The 7,267-nt window shown below is 47.9% G+C and overlaps 1 protein-coding gene across 2 annotated transcripts in view; it reads right to left on the bottom strand.

The window, feature by feature from the left end:
* Positions 1–6,892, bottom strand: part of Smad9 (SMAD family member 9) — a 47,945-nt gene extending 41,053 nt beyond the window's left edge. Inside the window, exon 1 of one of the 2 annotated variants that reach the window (XM_006977563.4) lies at positions 6,650–6,892. The gene's annotated coding sequence lies outside the window, so the exon portion shown is untranslated. The remainder of the gene's footprint in view (positions 1–6,649) is intronic. The other variant, XM_042279049.2, reaches the window with a different exon arrangement.
* Positions 6,893–7,267: the final 375 nt, after the last annotated feature.

The raw sequence follows: 7,267 nt of genomic DNA, 5'->3' as shown, positions 1-7,267 counted from the left end.
TTCACTCTCTGTCAACTTGTCTGTAGAGTCCAGGATTTTATTTTTTATGTTGTTTCTTATTTTGTGGCATATTCCCATCTCCAGCCTGGTTGGGGGGTGGGGTCTCATAAGCAATTCGGATAAGCAGTAGTTATAGGGTAAATAAAGGTGAAAAGAATCAATACCATCCATCACCCCACATACTTATATTCTGAAGCTGCATCTACAATATCCTCACATTTAAAAATCAGCACATGGAACACCAGAAAACTGTTTATACAGTGTGTTTTACCCGTGGTTCAGCTGTAATCACAATAGAAAGCAAAGAGAAGGACGTGTCTCTGAAATCACATCAATTCACCAGCTGTCACTGTTTACAAACAGCCAGCACCGAATGGCCAACCTGTGTAAACACAGAATTAGTCAATAAGCCATCGGGAAGCACGCGTGTGCACAGAGCTTCTGATCCCACTCACAGTCCTGAGAAGGAAACTCAACTGCTGGCAGAGAACAGAGAAGGACGATGAAAAAGCAAACAAGCAAGCAAACGTGTCAGGAGAAAGGCTCCTTGGACCTACAATCTTCTGCACGCGGCATATTTTCTCACCGTCTTGTTTACTGCCACTGTCTTTGGCTTTGCGCGGTCTCCCCTGCCATCAGCCAGTCTGCTAAGACCCTCTTGTGATGTGGGGACCTTGTACTCTGCTAGTGCCAGGCCAAAAAGATGCTGCCTCCTGGGGGCATCTGCCAATCCGCCTTCTGCGAGGCTCTCACCTCCCTATCATTTTAAGCCGCACACTGTCCCAGCTGTACTAATGTCCTAGCTTTAAAATTGCCTGCCCTTTCCCTGCTCCTCCCAAATGCCAGCTCTCTCTGATTCTCAGAAAACAAAAAGATGAGCTCATTAATATATAAGGCAGTGTGAATGGGAGAGGTCAAACACCCTACCACAAAGCAGAAAATAGGTAGACTCTGAATCCTTTCCTGGGTTGTCATTGTTTTCTGAAAGCAGATAATATTAGCTCCAGAAGTTTAAAAACTAATACTTTGTGGTGGCGCACGCCTTTAATCCCAGCACTCGGAAGGCAGAGCCAGGCGGATCTCTGTGAGTTCAAGGCCAGCCTGGGCTACAGAGAGAGTTCCAGGAAAGGTGCAATGCTACACAGAGAAACCCTGTCTCGAAAAACAAAAAAACAACAACAACAAAAACAAAACAAAACAAAAAAACTAACACTTCAGTTGAACATTCATCACACATCAAGCGTGCCTTAAGAAAGTCCTGCACATTGCCCTGTACTTTCCATAGCACATGAAACACATACGCACACTCAGCCCCAACAGGCTTCGGAGGGATTGAAGTGAAAAGCACTAAGCCACATAGAGGAAGAGAGTCTACAGATTAAAGCTGGGTTTGAAGGCAAAAGATCCCCTCTATCTAGAAAGCCCTTTCTGAATCAGGGAGTTTAACCTCTGGTTCCCCAAGTGTTCCTGTGTCCACCACCTCCAGACCCTCTGTAAGCAGTCACTTGAATTTACAATCTTGTAAGTGGTTAGATATTAACCACATTTCAGCTGTACTTGGTGGCACATGACTATAATGCCACACTCGAGAAGTTGAGGCAAGTGGATCACTGTGGTGATATTGTGTCCCCCCAATACATAGTGCACCCTAATAAATTTATTTGGGATCAGAGAACAGAACAGCCACTAGATAGACATAGAGGCCAGAAAATGGTGACGCACACACCTTTAATCCTATCACTCAGGAGGCAGAGATCCACCTGGATCTCTGTGAGTTCAAGGCCACACTGGAAACTGCCAGGCATGGTGACTCACACCTTTAATCCCAGAAAGTGATGGCAGGAAGCAGAAAGGTATATAAGGTGTGAGGACCAGGAACTAGAGGCTTTTAAGCTTTGAGGCTTTTAGCAGCAGTTCAGCTCAGATCCATTCGGGTGAGGACTCAGGAACTTTCAGTCTGAAGATTCATGGAAACAGGATCCAATGAGGAGCTGTTGAGGTGAGATTGGCTGTGGCTTGTTCTGCTTCTCTGATCTTTCAGAATTCACCTCAATACCTGGCTTTCAAGTTTGTTTCTTTTTTATATTAATAAGACTATTTAAGACTTGTGTTACAGATCACTGTAAATATGAGCCCAGCCTGGGATACATAGCAAGACCCTACCTGAAAAAAAAAAAAAATCCAGCATAGAAAGGAGAGGTGGGCATGAAGTCCCACCCCTAACTGAGGAATATTGATTGACTGTTGATACACAGCTTCAGGAGAGGGCCGGTCAGTTTTCCTTAAAGGTGTGGCCCTCCATAGGTCAATGCACTCGAGTGGAAAGCCACACATCCAAGGGTATATGGGCAGCACAAACTGATATGATGGGTTCAAAAACAAAGAGGACAGAGTTGGGTGGCCAGAGAGGTCAGGGTGGACCTGAGGGGAGTTGGAGGAGGGATGAATATGATTAAATCACGTTTATGAAATTCTTAAATAGCTAAGGGAGAGAAGGGGAGGGAAGAAGGGATGGGGGGTACAGGGGGCAGAGAGAGAGACATAAACAAAGACAGAGAGACACAGACAAGAGAGAAAAGAAAGGCAGAAAGAGTGAGGCAGAGAAACAGGCCAAAAGAAGAAATACAGTGAACTGGAGTGGAGGCCAGCAGTGAGGCAGAGAGAGGACTTCATATTTAGCACTTTTGTATGGGCAACTCAAACGTTGATTAGAAAAAACAACCAAGCTATGTAAACCTCCTGGGCATTAATTTCATGGGCTGCACTTGTTCCCTTTACATTAAATATGGGCTTCAGAAGAACAAAGAAGCATCCAGCTTTCAGTATCGTGACCTCCGAAGGGCTGCAGTTCTTACCTGTGCACATCTACAACCCATCTCCTCATATTCATGAACTTTGTTTTACACCAAACTGGCTTTAAATTTTAAAATGCAGTCTCCTGGATTTTTGTGAAGTCGATGGGGAGTTAATTAGAGCTTTCCAATCAAAACGGTACAATCAGCTGTATCTTCTAGGCCTGACATGTATGTGGATTCTAGTTTTCACACTGCCATGCATTAACTCTATTTGAGTTTGGTGAACAGAACTTGGTGCATATTAAAGCATCTGACAAGAATACAAGGTAAAAGCTCAAATCAGGAGTTTGAACATACACACTAAAACATCATCAATTTCGATATGACTTCGGAGGGAGGGGCCATCAGTGGATTTTGTTAGCAATTTTTTGTTAAAATCCTATCAGAGTTTTAGTGTGGTGGCTGTATTATATTAAAACCTGGACTTTCCTAAAAAAATCTTCCATTGTATTTCTAGGGGATCTGATATGGAAAACTGATAATGCAAAAAGAGTTATCACAGAGCTTTCCTGACTATAACACTCAGCTACAGTAGTCTGGTGTGGGGGGGGGATGTGGGGGTCCACCTGGGATGGGTTGAGCTCAGAATGCTTCCCCCTCTGGGCTGACCCTCACCATTTCCCCGCAAGTCCTCAGCTCCCTTCAACACCTGCCTCCTGAAGATGGACTTTTAAGACCTAGTTTATGGGTGAAATGCTTTTATAGATTTTATTTCAGAGGGGACCACGGGTTCAATACAGAGAGTTTTTCATTTAATTATTATTTATTGACTGAATGTTGAGCTGAGCGCTGCAGTCAGCAGTGAAGGAATAAGAAGGGTAGATGAAACACAGTCCCCTCCTGTAAGGATCACCTCAGGGGAGGAAATAACTGAGCGCTCGGCCGACCTAATGCTAAGCAACACAAGAGATGCTAAGGGCTGAGAAAAAGACGCACCTGCCACCAAGGGGATCTGAGAAACTTCCCTGGAGGTCGCACACGGGCAGAGTCTACAAAATGAGAAGTTGTGGTGGGAGGTGAGGAGGGGGGCGCATCCTGGGCCTGAGCCTAAGTTCAAGAAAGCCTGGGGATGCATGGAAAGCTGAAACCCACCCTTGTCTCTGCAGTGAAACACATGGGAAAATAAGCCTGGCAGAGGACACCCTGTGTGAGGCAGACAAGGAGGTCTGAGGTCCAACTGTTGCCAGGCACCCAGTTTTCACAGCCCTGATGACATCAGATGCCGGCAATTACCTGTAAATCCTAATGATTTTAGTTGGCACAGACATAATTTAGAGGAATATTTGCTTTAAGGGCTAGTTCATGGACAGGGAATATTTGCTTATTTTTAACTATGCCCCTATTCTTACACAAATATGCATCAGGTTAACAGCACACCACTGCCTGTTCTCGCCATCAAAACAAGGATGTACGCGTGTGCCACCCTTGATTTAGGACAGTTTCCCAATTCACAACAACGGTGATAAAGGGGGTAAAAACCCAACAGTCCAGAGTTTACAACAACTTGAGGAGATTTATGCTTTCAACAAACAGCCAGTTTACTGGTTTATTCTGGATACACCCGTTTCTGAATTCCTAAGCGCTCACAAAAATAAACATGAGTCTATGCAAAGCATTGTTAAAATGTTAGGTTTCAATGTCGTATGTTTCAAAAAATAAAAACCCAGAACATTCATTGATCATAACCCTGACCTTCCCACTACTGGAGCACACCCCTGGAGAAGTATGATTTAGGGCATATTAAAGCAGACCATGATAAAATTGTTTTCTTGTAGTCGAGAGGGAAGGTCAGATATCATCAGCTGTCTTAATGATGCAGTGACCATCTCTCTCCAACTTGGCAAAGTGCATTGCACTCTCATTCGTCAGAATTCAATTATTGGTAAAAAAAAAAAAAAAAAAAAAAACAACAACAACTGATACCGAGTTGTTTTATTTAGGCGAAAGAATAATTTCTTGGAATTTTTTCTCCTCCAATCGGACCACATGATCAGAAAGGATACCCGAATTTAACATTCATTCAGTGCTTGTATATCTCTGGTGAAGTTTCCTACAAAGTGGAATGCAAATGCCTCTTTTCCTTCCTACATCTTAGGTTATCAGAGACGCGGTAGCTGATACTGGTGAATATCTTCTGATTTGCTCATTATCTGGGGCATATGTAAAATAAGAGGAAAAAGCATTTGATAAAGAAAACATCAAGTATCTCATGCTTAAAAGACTTGACAGGTGCCTAAGGGGTTAACCTTCATTTGTCTTTGATTTTTAGAAAACACTACTGGTGAGTGAGCTGGCTGGGTCCAGACTCTGTGGGCATTCTCCTAAGCTCAAACCTGGCTGACAGGGGTAGGGAAGCACCCTGACAAAGCCAGCCACTCAACCATAAAAGGGGCGCGCGGGGGGGGGGGGGGCGGGGGGGGGGCGGGGAGGGGCGGCGCACTCTGGCAGTGTCAGGACAGACCCGGAGGCTTGCAGGAAGCTGACTTGCCATCCAGGAGCCTTACCTACCACTAGAAACTATTTTCAGAAATATTACTTGACGCTTTGTTCATCTTATCATACTTTAAATGTTCCTTGTTTATAAACTACCACACCGGTTTCTTATCTGTGATGTCCTTGGATTACCAACCACAGACTTGAAAGTGATCCAAAATCGTGTTCCCGACTTCCTATAAGCAGAGCATTGAATCCTGGTCATTTGCTGCTGGAGAGTGTGTTTGGGCTGTATTTTTACTTCCCTTTTAAATATAGATGAGTAGTTTCTAAATGTAAGCATCCGAGGGCATTCCCTCTCATTGACAGGCATGCTAGCACATTTCACAACCACAAATATTCCCAAGGAACTGCCTAGGAAGAGCCATCACTAGGGGCCAAAGACCTTTCCGTTATTCTCTGCTCTCCCTGCTGGCCACATTTTTTACAGGAACCCAGCAAGCCACCGCGCGGTCACTGTAAACTGGATCCACTAAAAGTAATTCCTAGTGTTCCGTGGCGTGCGTTCAACCGAATTACATACAATTTGCTTCCAAAACGAGATCCACATCATTTGTAGGTTATTTCTCAAGATTACCGGTTCTAGCCAAGAAATACCCCAACGGGGGACCTCAAAACTATCATTTTCAATTGCCATGGTCGGGGGAGAGAGGGAGGAAAAGGCGTAAGAAGACGTGTGGCGATTAACCACCCATACGAAGGCTCCCCACGCTCCTCCTCCCCATCCCAAGGCCGGCGTCAGTCAGTCGCCTGCATCTGTCCCCACCTCGCCCCCTCCCGTCTGCGCAGCGCTGGCACCCAATGGTAGGCCTAGGAGAAGACAAACACAACCCAAGCGTTCGCTGCAGACACTTAACATTCCTAACTTTTTTTCTCTCTCTCTTACTGCGTGTGACTCAAAGGTAAGCAGAGAAGAAAAGGAGTATGAAATAAGCCTTCGTGGCCAAATACGTCCTCGAGTTTTAAAATCTCCCCCAGACTACCTTGCACACACTCACACTCGCTCCTCTACTGTCCCCATTCCCCAGCAAGGGGCTACTTCCCCGAGCTGGGTTCCAGGGCGCCTGTCCCTGGGTGCAGGACAGTGTGCATCCTTCTGCACTCGGCCCACGCGCATCCCGCATCCTTGCCCACGCCCCGGACTACCAGTCCCCCCCGGGATGGGTCCCGGGTGCCAGGCTGCCTGCGGAGCCCTCTGCACAGTACACACGCCACCCAGGCTCCACCGAGAGCTGAGCCCCCGCGCCCCAGGACCTCAGGGGCCTCCCGAGTGCCCACGCTCGCGGCATGACAGCGCTTACCTGTCCGTGTGATGCCACGCGTGCCCCCGCGCACTCGGGCTGCGCGGTAGCTGCAGGGCCCCGGGCGGGCGGCGGCGGGACCGAGACAGCGGCTCCAGAGGCGTCAGTCAGGCTGGAGCCTCCTCCTCGGCCGCCCGCGTGAGTGCGCCGCGCTGGAAGGGCGCCAGGCGGCCGTGCGCGCAGCCCCAGCCAGGAGGGGCCGTGCGCCCTGGCCGCGCCGTGCTGAGCCGCGCTCCCCGCCCCGCCGAGCCGCGCGCCCGCCCGCCCGCCCGCCCGCCCTGCGCATCGCGCCTGCAGATGGCTTTCAGGGCCAGCGGGGTCTCCAGGTCACCCCCAGAAGTGTCCTCCCCACCTGGACCCCAGGCTGCGGAGGGAGGGGGCCGTCCCCCGGAGAGGCAGACTGGACCACCAACCGTGTGTGTCTCCTGAGCCGCTGAGTCCTGGTCCCTGGAGGCTACACTTACTGGCTGGCGGTTCCTTATCTCTGTATCCGAGGCATGACTTGCCTGGCACCGGTCCAAGAAAATCTGACTGAGCTGAGTAGAGAGTGGAGATTCAAAGTGGTCCTGCAATGGGGTGGGCTGTGATTTCTTACCCAGTGTATAATACATACTATCT

The sequence above is a fragment of the Peromyscus maniculatus genome, chromosome 6, assembly GCF_049852395.1.
Source record: "Peromyscus maniculatus bairdii isolate BWxNUB_F1_BW_parent chromosome 6, HU_Pman_BW_mat_3.1, whole genome shotgun sequence".
In the NCBI taxonomy this organism is placed as follows: domain Eukaryota; kingdom Metazoa; phylum Chordata; class Mammalia; order Rodentia; family Cricetidae; genus Peromyscus; species Peromyscus maniculatus.
Note: the sequence above shows the minus strand (reverse complement) of the source record. Positions and strands in the feature narration are given on the sequence as shown.